Here is a 12,701-nt window from a genome sequence, read left to right on the forward strand (position 1 = left end):
CCACTTATGACTGTATGACTGTAACTTTTTGTTGCTATCATTAAGGGTTAAATTACAACCTATGACCATCGTTTGTGTTGTAAATGTTGTACCTTTGATATTTTTTTTCCTTTTCCCTTTTTCTTTTATGTACACTGAGAGCATATGCACCAAAACAAATTCCTTGTGTGTCCAATCACACCTGGCCAATAAAAAATTCTATCTATCTATCTATCTATCTACACCATCTCAGACAGATGGTTATCCAACATTTTCTTAAAAATTTCCAGTGTTGGAGCATTCACAACTTCTGGAGGCAATGAAGATGATTAATTGTTCTAACTGTCAGGAAATTTCTCCTTAGTTCTAGGTTGCTTCTCTCCTTGATTAGTTTCCACCCATTGCTTCTTGTTCTACCTTCAGGTGCTTTGGAGAATAGCTTGACTCCCTCTTCTTTGTGGCAACCCCTGAGATATTGGAAGACTGCTATCATGTCTCCCTTAGTCCTTCTTTTCATTAAACTAGACATACCCAGTTCCTGCAACCATTCTTCATATGTTTTAGCCTCCAGTCCCCTAATCATCTTTCTTGCTCTTCTCTGCACTCTTTCTAGAGTCTCCACATCTTTTTTACATTGTGGCGACCAAAACTAGATGCAGGATTCCAAGTGTGGCCTTACCAAAGTGGTATTAACACTTTACGTGATCTTGATTCTATCCCTCTGTTTATGCAGCCTAGAACCGTGTTGGCTTTTTTGGCCACTGCTGCACACGGCTGGCTCATATCTAAATGGTTATCCACTAGGACTCCAAGATCCCTCTCACAGGTACTACTATTGAGCAAGGTACCACATATACGGTACCTGTGCATTTTGGGTTTTTTTTGCCTAAATGTAGAACCTTACTTTTTTCACTGTTGAATTTCATTTTGTTAGATAGCGCCCAATGTTCAAGTCTGTCAAGATCTTTCTGTATCCTGAGCCTATTTTCTGGAGTGTTGGCTATTCCTGCCAGCTTGGTGTCATCTGCAAATTTGATGAGTTCCTCATCTATCCCCTTGTCCAAGTCATTGATGAAGATGTTGAAGAGTACTGGGCCTAAAACAGAGCCTTGTATGTGTATGTGTTTGTGTGTGTGTGTGTGTGTGTGGGTGGGTGGGTGGGTGTAAATAAATTAATATATATAGAATAGAATAGAATAGAATTGAATTGAATTGAATTTTATTGGCCAAGTGTGATTGGACACACAAGGAATTTGTCTTGGTGCATCTGCTCTCAGTGTACATAAAAGAAAAGATACGTTCATCAAGGTACAACATTTACAACACAATTGATGATCAATATATCAATATAAATCATAAGGATTGCCAGCAACAAGTTATAGTCATACAGTCATAAATGGAAAGAGATTGGTGATGGGAACCATGAGAAGATTAATAGTAGTGCAGATTCAGTAAATAGTTTGACAGTGTTGAGGGAATTATTTGTTTAGCAGAGTGATGGCCTTCGGGAAAAAAACTGTCCTTGTGTCTAGTTATTCTGGTGTGCAATGCTCTATAGCGTTGTTTTGATGGTAGCAGTTGAAAACAGTTTATGTCCTGGATGTGAGGGGTCTGTAAATATTTTCACGGCCCTCTTCTTGATTCGTGCAGCATACAGCAACCTTCTTATAGCCTAGGCCAGGAGTCTCCAACCTTGGCAACTTTAAGACTTGTGGACTTCATCTCCCAGAGTTCCTCAACCAGTTGCCAAGGATGGAGACCCCTGGCCAGGCCATCTTTACTTAGAGCAACAATTCATTTTTCAGATCCTCAGAGAGTTCATTGCCATGAGCTGCCATGCTGAACTTCCAGTGACCGATATGAGATATTGACAGTGACCGGGGCCGGTTTAGCTCTGCCTGGTAAGGCCTGTTATTAAGAACACAGCAGCCTGCAATTACTGCAGGTTCGAGCCCGGCCCAAGGTTGACTCAGCCTTCCATCCTTTATAAGGTAGGTAAAATGAGGACCCAGATTGTTGGAGGGGCAATAAGTTGACTTTGTAAATATATACAAATAGAATGAGACTATTGCCCTATACATTGTAAGCCGCCCTGAGTCTTCGGAGAAGGGCGGGGTATAAATGTAAACAACAAACAACAACAACATAACACCAAATTTAACACACCTGCTCCCCCTTCACACCTTAGACCTTGTACCACTAACGGGTCACATGACACCAGGGAGGGGAAAATGGCTACTTGGGCCCCATTTGGACATTATCACTTAGGGGTGTACTCACTTTTGTTGGCAGGAGTTTAGAAATTAACAGCTGTGTGTTGTGTTATTTTGAGGGGGCAGCACATTTACACTGTTATATAAGCTATATATGTTGAAAATCCAAAAGGGTTACCAAACATTTAAGTACCGTATAAGATGTCAATTGTACTGCAAATGGTTGGTGATCTTTTCTCAGAGCTTAATGTGTTTTACAAATTGAGTCCTGGGCTATACAGATGTGAGCACTATTGACTTTGATAGAGTTAAATTTCCAGGTAATTAAGAATTGGAGGCCTGCTGCTTCTAATACCTTGCTTTGCTACGCTGCGGTTTCAATAAATACATCATGACCGTGTCCATTTCAGAATTTACCATTCGGTCTCTGATAACCTCCATCTCTTTCGGGGAGGTAGAGCGTATAAAAGGTAAAGGTTCCCCTCGCACATATGTGCTAGTCGTTCCTGACTCTAGGGGGCGGTGCTCATCTCCATTTCAAAGCTGAAGAGCCAGCGCTGTCCGAAGACATCTCCATGGTCACGTAGCTAGCGTGACTAAATGCCAAAGGTGCATGGAACGCTGTTACCTTCCCACCAAAAGTAGTCCCTATTTTTTTACTTGCATTTTTTACCCGCTTTTGAACTGCTAGGTTGGCAGAAGCTGGGACAAGTCATGGGAACTCACCCCTTTATGCGGCACTAGGGATTCAAACCACTGAACTGCCGACCTTTCAATCAACAAGCTCAGTGTCTTAGCCACTGGGACACCACGTCCCTCTTTGTTTAACCCATATGAAATCTGTATTTTCCCTACTCCATCATCGTCCCAAAGATGCTTTTTCAGGAGGCAACTGGACTTCATTGTTTTTTCTTTGAATATGTGTTGCTTCTCATCCAAGAAGCTTCTTCAGCTCTGACTGGATAGCAGGGAATGGAAGGATTTATATTTATAATGGTTCCTGTGGACTACAGGGACCAGGAGCATGATTTAGGTGACCCTGAGGACACAGATAAACCTCCAAGTGCTTCAATGATCCTTTAAAGGATGCAAATGACCAGCTGTCTTTATGGAATATAAATTCAATAGAATAGAATAGAATATGGAATGAATGGAATGAATGGAATGGAATGGAATGGAATGGAATGGAATGGAATGGAATGGAATGGAATGGAATGGAATTGAGTAGAGTAGCGCAGTGCAGTGCAGTGTAGCACAGCGCAGCGTAGCATAGTGTAGTGTAGAGTAGAGTAGAGTAGAGTAGAGTAGCGTAGAGTAGCGTAGCGTAGCCTAGCCTAGCCTAGCCTAGCCTAGCATAGCATAAAATATGGAATGGAATGGAATGGAATGGAATAGAGTGGAGTGGAGTAGAGTAGAGTAGAGTAGAGTAGCGTAGCGTAGCATAGCATAGCATAGCATAGAAAATGGAATGGAGTGGAGCGGAGCGGAGTAGAGTAGAGTAGAGTAGAGTAGAGTAGAGTAGAGTAGAGTAGAGTAGAGTAGAATAGAATAGAATAGAATAGAATAGAATAGAATAGAATAGAATAGAATAGAATATGGAGTGGAGTGGAGTGGAGTAGACTAGACTAGACTAGAATAGAATAGAATAGAATAGAATAGAATAGAATAGAATAGAATAGAATAGAATAGAATAGAATAGAATAGAATAGAATAGAATAGAATAGAATGGGTGATGCCGAAATATAATTTTATTTTATTTCATTTATCTATACATTAAATGGTTAGCTATGGGAGATTCCATTCTATCCCATACAATGAACGTACATGTATCTGTGGAGCTGAAGAGGTAGAAGTCCTGACTCATATATTATTTGATTGCTGTCTGTATAAGGGGGCGAGAGATAAGTACCTTGATCCATGTATTAAACTTATGGCCCAGGGGGAGGCCCATATTAAAACAACATACCTCATGTGTGGGCAGAGTTTGAAAATGACATTTAATGCAGCACACTTTCTAGCTAAAATGGCCCGACTGAGATCAGCATATGTGGGCCTGGTTTGGTTATATTGTAGTGGTGATAAAGAAATAGAATTTTATGTTATTTTATTCTATTTTACATATGTATGTATTAAATCAGGGGTCTCCAACCTTAGCAACTTTAAGCCTAGAGGACTTCAGTTCCCAGAATTCTGGGAGTTGAAGTCCACCAGGCTTAAAGTTGCCAAGGTTGGTGACCCCTGTATTAAATGATTGCATTTTATCCCATAATTACTGTATTTTACCCTATTCTTATTTAAAATTCTTTTTATAGGATTTTATTGGTAATACCTGTTTGAACCTTGCATTTTGATATGGCCTATAGACTAATCAATAAAGCTAATCTTACCTACCTATATATTAAATTACTGTATTTTATTCCAATTTCATTTTAAAATGTATTTTATCCTGATTTCATTTTAAGTTGTATTTTATTCCAACTTCACTTTAAATTGTACTTTATTCCAATTCCATTGTAAATTGTTTTTATCTGATTTTAGTAATAACTTGTGTTTGGAACTCCACTTTGATAGGGCCTACGGGCTAATCAATAAAGTAAACTATAACTACTAGAGTGTTAATTGCACACTTCGGCTAGTTTATTTGTTTTAATGTCTAAAGGGTCCATCAGTTGAAAAATAGACACTAGAAAGAGGACAGAAATGGAGAAGTGATAAATAGCAAAGGCACTTAAACTTATATACCGCTTCCCAGTGCTTTACAGCCCTCTCTAAGCGGTTTACAGAGTCAGCTACTGCCCCCAACAATCTGGGTCTTCATTTGACCCACCTCAGAAGGATGGAAGGCTGAGTCAACCTTGAGCCTGGTGAGATTCAAACTGGCAAACTGCTGGCAGCCGGCAGTCAGCAGAATTAGCCTAAGGTGATCAGACGTCCCGCTTTGGGTGGGACAGTCCCGCTTTTGAATAATTTGTCGAGCGTCCCGCGGCATTTCAAAAAAGTCCTGATTTTTTTTAAAAAAGTTTTTTAAAAAAAATCCCACTTTCAGATGCAGATTCTATTCACTCCCATTCTGAAAATGGGAGGCAGCAGTGCAAGAGGAGGAGGAGGAGGAGGAGAAGGAGGAGGTGGGGGAGTGGGTGTTACAGACGTCAAGTAGCGTCTCTCCTCCACCCGCCTCCTCCTCCTCCTCTTGCGTTGCCGCCTCTCATTTTCAGAATGGGAGTGAATGGAGTTTGCGTCTGAAGGTGGGAGGAGAGACGCCACTTGACTTCACCCGCCAGAGGCTGCCTGGAAGAGCCGAGAGCTGAGAGGAGAGCTGAGCCTTCCTGGAAGAGCCGAGAAGCAGTGCAGCAGCTGCTCCTCCTCCTTCAGCCAGGTGGCGAGACCCAGCGCGCATGCGCAGCCCATCCCCACCCCCACATCAATGGTGTCCCACTTTGCCATCGCTGAAATCTGGTCACTTTAAATTAGCCTCCAGTACTGCACTCTAACCACTGTGCCACCACGGCTCATAAATTCTAGCACATACCCAAAGATAGAAAGATTGAAAATAGATAGAACATTTGACCTCAAATGTCCATCTGACCAAGCCACCTCTCCTTAATTCTTGACCTCAATAATTCTGAGAGGGAAATCAACCCTTGGACACCCTCACCGTGTTCCGAATACTTATCAAATTTCTTCAATAAAGGCTAGCGAAAGGTCACCCTTTATAGGCGGAAGAGTTATGAGAACTGGTAAGAGTTGTTGGCTTGTTATCCTTGCTCTTTTAATTAGAAAGGGTTCAGTTCTTCCGGCCCGACACAGCGTGAACCTCATCCAATAAATGTGCTTTTTCTTTTTTGATCCTGGCAACCTTATCCTGGTATACCTGCTGAACTCTGAAATGAAATTGTATTGCCACCGATGCATGCTGAGACCAAAGAAATGTGCACATGTGCTAGGCATCTCCTTCTGGCAATACTTGCTGGTCTTCCTACTTATACATTCTCGATCAACTAGTATTTAGGTTCTTTTGGTTAATGTCAGAAATGAATGAAGCGACATACACCCGTTTGGGGTCAACGAAACAACATTGTGCACCTCGTTTCAGCCCTGGGATGAAATAAGGACTTTTGAAAAGCAGTGTTGTGACCCAGGCCCAAGTAGGTAGTAGTTAGATGCAATCAGTTCAAAAACAAACAGACTTTATTAGAACAGCTGAGAATTAACTCATTCTCAGCGTCGTCCAAACTAAATCAAAGCAAATTCTTCATAACACAACTCTTCAGTCTTATCATCAAACTTGGTCAAATTAGGCAAACTGCCAAAGGCTTTTCTTGGCAAAGATTCAAAAGCAGAAGACGGCGACAAGAAATAAATGCAGCAAGACAAGGCTATCAACTTTGTTTTCCGGCAAAGAGCCCAAACGCCATTGCTGGTCTTTTAAGCCTTATGGGAGGGGCCAATCATCTCTTGGCCCAACTCCCGAGTCGTCCTCTTTGCTTGAGCTGCTCTTGCCTTCTGGCAACTCTTCTCATGTGTGCATTAGGAACAGGCTCCTCCTGTTCCTCTGCCTCACTACTGTCAGCCTCTGGAGGTTCCAGAGTCTGCATATCACTTCCTGATGGCCCTGGCCCCACCTCTACCTCTGACACAGAGCCCTCATCCAGGCCTTCCCCAGCCTCCAGGACTGGCCCATGTTCTTCCTCAGCCTCATCGCTGTCCAACTCCGTTGCCAGCTCCACAGGCTGCTGGTGGACCACAACAAGCAGAGACATCATTGCAAGAACGGTTCCATTCTGGCAGCTCTTGATGCCTACATTTACTTAACTAGTCATTGCTTAGATAAATCATGCCACAATTTCTAAATATGCCAAGAACTACCATAGCCGTGTGAGGCTCAAAGGATCAGAAACAGAGGTGGTATTTGCCCAAACCAGTAGCAGAAATCATGGGTGGGCCCGCCTCTATGCCATCCTATTTAGGAATGTTTTTGAGACCGGGCGCATGCGCGGAAGGCACACGCACCACCAAAGCACATGCGCAGAAGGCCGGCCGCATGCATGGACTCACATTTCCGAGCCGGTAGGTAGTGAATACCACCCCCGATCAGGAACATATGTTAAGTCACCATTCAAAAGGTTGATTGCTGAAGCCTAAACACAAGAGTCTAGTCAACTAAAGTTCAACACTAAATTGGTGCCAGATAAGGGTCAATGGGATTCAAGAGGAGTTGGATTTGGGTCATTTGTGGAAACGCAATGATTCTAAGATGATGACATGTTTAACTCTGCCTGCTTTTCTCCTACCGGCTGCAGGTTAACCATGGCTTCATGGCTTTTGATTGATTGATTGATTGGCTGATGTATTGTATACAATTTATCCTCACCCTGTCTGGAGGGACTTTAGTTATTTACATCTATTAAAAAATAGTAAAACACAGTAAAAATGGGACAATAATAAAACAGTAATAAATAATACATTCATCACTGTATTATGCCTACAACAATAATTTGCTAAGTCCATTTATGCTGTGTTATTGTGTGTGGTATGAACAAGATCAAAGTTTTTTGTTATAGAATGTAATAAAGAGGTTCCCATATGGGAAGGGATGCATTCCAGAGGAGTAAAAAGCAATTCAAGGACTGTGTAAACACAGTGAACAAACTAAAAACACACTGAAGCTCTTTTCAATATTTTCAAGAAGGTTCCACACCCATTTGCACTATTCAGGCGAACCTCAGGGCACAGCTATACGTCCAAGTGGCCTCAATGACTCTCAGAGAGAGGACTAACCACCAGAGGAGAGCAAGAAATATAAATCCTTCCATTCTCTACCATTCAATCAGAACTGAAGAAGTTTCTGGGATGAGAAGTGAAACATCTTCAAGTTGTGGCCTGCCAGTGGTCAGGAGAGCTGGCAGCAGAATCAGACAGTGAGGAGATTGGGGAGGAACGTGGGTCATTCCTGGAGTCTGGGGAAGGCTCAGATGAGGGCTCTGAGTCGGAGGCAGAGAGGGGGTCAAGGCCATCTGGTAGTTCTTTGCTGCTTCCAGAGTCTCCGGAATCTGATATCAGCGAGGCAGAAAAACAGTACGAGCCTGTTCCCAGTGTGCACATGCAGAGAGCTTGCAGGAGACAGGAACAATTAAGAAAACAGGGTCGACTAGGGAGTAAGGCTTGGAGATGATTGGCCCCTCCCATAAGACATAAAAGAGAAGCAAACGGGACATGAGCTTTTGCAGGAAGCAATTAGTTCATCTGGCTGGGAAAAACTCTGGAAAAGCTCTGTTTGACTCTGTGCTAAGTTTGGCCTTGCCCTGCATTTGGCAATTAGTTCTCTGGCAGCATTCCAAGGGAGATAAGGTGGGTGTTTGTAAACATTCCCCTGCAAGACTGTTTGAGAAGCCTTTCAGACTGGGAATAACAATAATTCACAGCCATTTAAATTAAAGAGGTTTGCTGAGACTAAGTTTGTGCTATATACTTTCTTTATATATACATATACATATACATATACATATACATATACATATACATATACATATACATATACATATACATATACATATACATATACATATACATATACATATACATATATATATATATTTTCTGAGGTTTTCGCGGGTGTTTGTATGTAGGTCTTTGGTTATTCGGGTTTTCTCCCGCGTAAAATTGGAAGTGTCTTGGCGACGTTTCGACAAAGTCTCATTCGTCATCTTCAGGCTTCAGCTTCGTGCTTCTGGGAGCAAAGTGTGATTGCAGCTGTTTCTTCCTTTTTAACTGCTAGTGGGGGTTTGAACTGATTGGGTGGGAGCTTGGCTGTGCTCTGATTGGAAGGGGGTTTTTTGTGCTCTGATTGGCTGGGGGTGTGTCCTGTTTGGGTGGGGGCTTGGTTGTGCTCAAATTAGTCTGAGTTCCAGGGGGATTTGAGCTGGTGAGCTGCATTGCTGTTGTTTGGCTTCGTGTTTGTGGTCGTGCTACATCTTCACAGTGGGTGTCTGTCTGCTGTATGTATGGGTTGGACGGGTTGGAAATGTCTAATGTTGCAGCGGCGGTCTGGCTTCTGGTCCTTGGTCGTGTTTCCTGATCAATGTGGGTTTGGGTCTGCTTTCTGGGTGGATGTGTGGTGGTGACATCCTGTGTGGACCTCGTGTCATTCCTCGTGTTAGGGACTCGTTTGTCAATAAGGGCGGGTTTCCAAATGGCTGGTAGGTGGGAGGTATCATCTCGTTTGTTCATGCTGTGTGGGCGTTTTTCTATCTTGATGGCTTCTCTGATTATTCTGTTGTTAAAGTGTTCAGTTTTGGCGATAGTTCTGGTCTTTTTAAAGTCAATATCGTGTCCTGTGGCTTTAAGGTGTTGGACCAGGGAAGAAGTTGGTTCCTCTTTTTTGACTGAGTTCTTGTGTTCTTCAATGCGTGCACTTATTCTTCTGTTGGTTTGTCCGATATATGTGGTGGGGCAGGCGGTGCATGGGATTTCATATACTCCTTGATTTTCTAACTCAATTTTGTCTTTGGGGTTTCTTAGGATGGTGGATATTTTTTGGTTTGTGCAGAATGCTGTCTTGATGTTATGTTTGTGGAGGATCTTGCTGATTCTGTCTGTGGTGCCTTTTATATATGGGAGGAGGGCTGTGCCGTTTTCTTGTTCTCTGTCTTGGATTTTAGTGGGGGTTCTTTTTGGATTAGTTTGGTAATCTTATTTCTCTGGAATCCATTGGATGTTAGTACGTTTGTGAGAGTGTGTAGTTCGGTTTTTAGGTGTTGTTCATCTGCTAAGCGTTTTGTTCTAGAGATGAGTGTCTCATACATACAGCAGACAGACACCCACTATGAAGATACTGTACACCGCCCTGAGTCCTTCGGGAGAAGGGCGGTATAAAAATTTAATAAATAAATAAAAATAAAGATGTAGCACGACCACAAACACGAAGCCAAACAACAGCAATGCAGCTCACCAGCTCAAATCCCTCTGGAACTCAGACTAATTTGAGCACAACCAAGCCCCCACCCAAACAGGACACACCCCCAGCCAATCAGAGCATTAAAAACCCCATCCAATCAGAGCACAGCCAAGCTCCCACCCAATCAGTTCAAACCCCCACTAGCAGTTAAATAGGAAGAAACAGCTGCAATCACACATTGCTCCCAGAAGCACGAAGCTGAAGCCTGAAGATGACGAATGAGACTTCAACGAAACGTCGCCAAGACACTTCCAATTTTACATGGGAGAAAACCCGAACAACCAAAGACCTACATACATATATATCCAATTTTCCATTCCTTTTTTATATTTCCACGTATTCTCATGCTGTATACTTTCTAAGGAAGCCTAGGTCAGAACGCTTCAAGGAAAAAACAAAAGTCCAGTTATCTTTTGAAAAAAGCACATTTGGGACCAAAGCGCTGAACCCAGCACTTATCTGAACCTTGTCCAGTCTCCTTGAATGCCAGATTTTGCTGAACAAATTTTCCTTTTAAAAATAGAGAACTATTCTAATTACGGCATGCTTTTTCTAAATTCCTATCTATTCCCAACCGATGCTGTTTGTTGAAAATGAAAACACACCATTTCACTGTCAGACTTCAAGGTATTTTTCTAACAGTTCTGTAACCCGGGGGGCAGGTGTTGTTTCAATTGCCTGAAAAATCTCTTTTTTTCTTTTTTTCCCCTCCTTTTGATTATAAATTTATAGGGGATCGAGCGAAACAGTTGATGTTGAGAGGATGGAAACAAAGAACTGGAACACCTTAAACCCTTCATGTTGAGGTAAAAGATTTATGTGCAGTTCAAAAGAAGCCCCACATATTTATACAGTTCTCAGATCTGGGCTGCTCTTTGCCAGCTCTCACTTCTCCACAAACCAGCAGAGATTATCCAAAACATCAACAGATTAATCTTGAACAACAGAACGGAGTAGAATAACATGGCTGGAAGGGACCTTGGAGGTCTTTTAGTCCAACCCCCTGCTCAAGCAGGAAACCTTCTACAATTCTCAGGCAAATGGTTGCCCAATCTCTTCTTGAAAACTTCCAGTGTTGGAGCACTTACAACTTCTGGTGGCAAGCTGTTCCACTGGTTAATTGTTCTCACTGTCAGGAAATGTCTCCTTAGTCCTAGATTGCTTCATTCCTTGATGACTTTCCACCCGTTGCTTCTTGTCCTGCCCTCAGGTGTTTTGGAGAATAGTTTGACTCCCTCTTCTTTGGGGCAGCCCTTCAAATATTGGAAGACTGCTATCATGTCTCCCCTAGTCCCTCTTTTCATTAAACTAGACATACTGGAGCTGTTCTTTATATGTTTTAGCCTCCAGTCCCCTAATCATCTTTGTTGCTCTTCTTTTTCGAATCTGCCCCCTTTCTGACTTGCAAGTTGTTTTCTCTACTCTTAGCCTCAGGTTCCATGCTTAAACTCTCTTTTTAACAACCTCGTAGTCCTGCTCAGAATTGATACAACGATACAACGACTCCAAACTACTTTGTATGCATTTTCTCAGCAATCGTTTCTAACAACCTTTTAATTTTACATTGGTACTGCACCCATGTGAAAAGAGGGATTGAAGGTAAGCCGTATAATGGGATTTTAGGGGATTTGTAGTCATAAAAAGAGGTATACTGGATTTTTTCCCCCTCTTCTGCAATTCTTCGATTAGCCTTTCCCTTGCAGTCTTTTTGCAGGTTTCTCTGCTCTTATTTAGATACGCCAATCACAGAACTTAAGATCTAAGCACATTAACCGTGCTTAAACATGCAGCTATGGCATGCATATGTCAAAGTGGCTCTTTTAAATAGAATAGAATAGAATAGAATAGAATAGAATAGAATAGAATAGAATAGAATAGAATAGAATAGAATAATGGATGGGATGGGATGGGATGGGATGGGATGGGATGGGATAGAATTTTCTAATTGGCCAAGTGTGATTGGACACACAAGGAATTTGTCTTTGGTGCATACACTCTCAGCGTACATAAAAAGACAAGATACATTCGTCAAGAATCATAAGGTACAACACTTAATGATAGCCATAGGGTATAAATAAGCAATCAGGAAACAATCAATATAAATATAAATCGTAAGGGTACAAGCAACAAAGTTACAGTCATAAGTGGGAGGAGATGGGCGATGGGAACGATGAGAAGATTAATAGTAGTACAGATTTAGTAAATAGTTTGACAGTGTTGAGGGAGTTATTTGTTTAGCAGAATGATGGCGTTCGGGGAAAAACTGTTCTTGTGTCTAGTTCTGGTGTGCAGTGCTCTGTAGCGTCCTTTTGAGGGTAGGAGTTGAAAGAGTTTATGTCCAGGATGCGAGGGATCTGTAGATATTTTCACAGCCCTCTTTTTGACTCTTGCAGTATGCAGACCCTCAATGGAAGGCAGGTTGGTAGCAATTGTTTTTTCTGCAGTTCTAATGATCCTCTGAAGTCTGTGTCTGTCTTGTTGGGTTGCAGAACCAAACCAGACAGTTATAGAGGTGCAGATGACAGACTCAATAATTCCTCTGAGGATGCAGCCCC

The sequence above is a fragment of the Ahaetulla prasina genome, chromosome 8 (genome assembly GCF_028640845.1).
Source record: "Ahaetulla prasina isolate Xishuangbanna chromosome 8, ASM2864084v1, whole genome shotgun sequence".
NCBI lineage: Eukaryota > Metazoa > Chordata > Lepidosauria > Squamata > Colubridae > Ahaetulla > Ahaetulla prasina.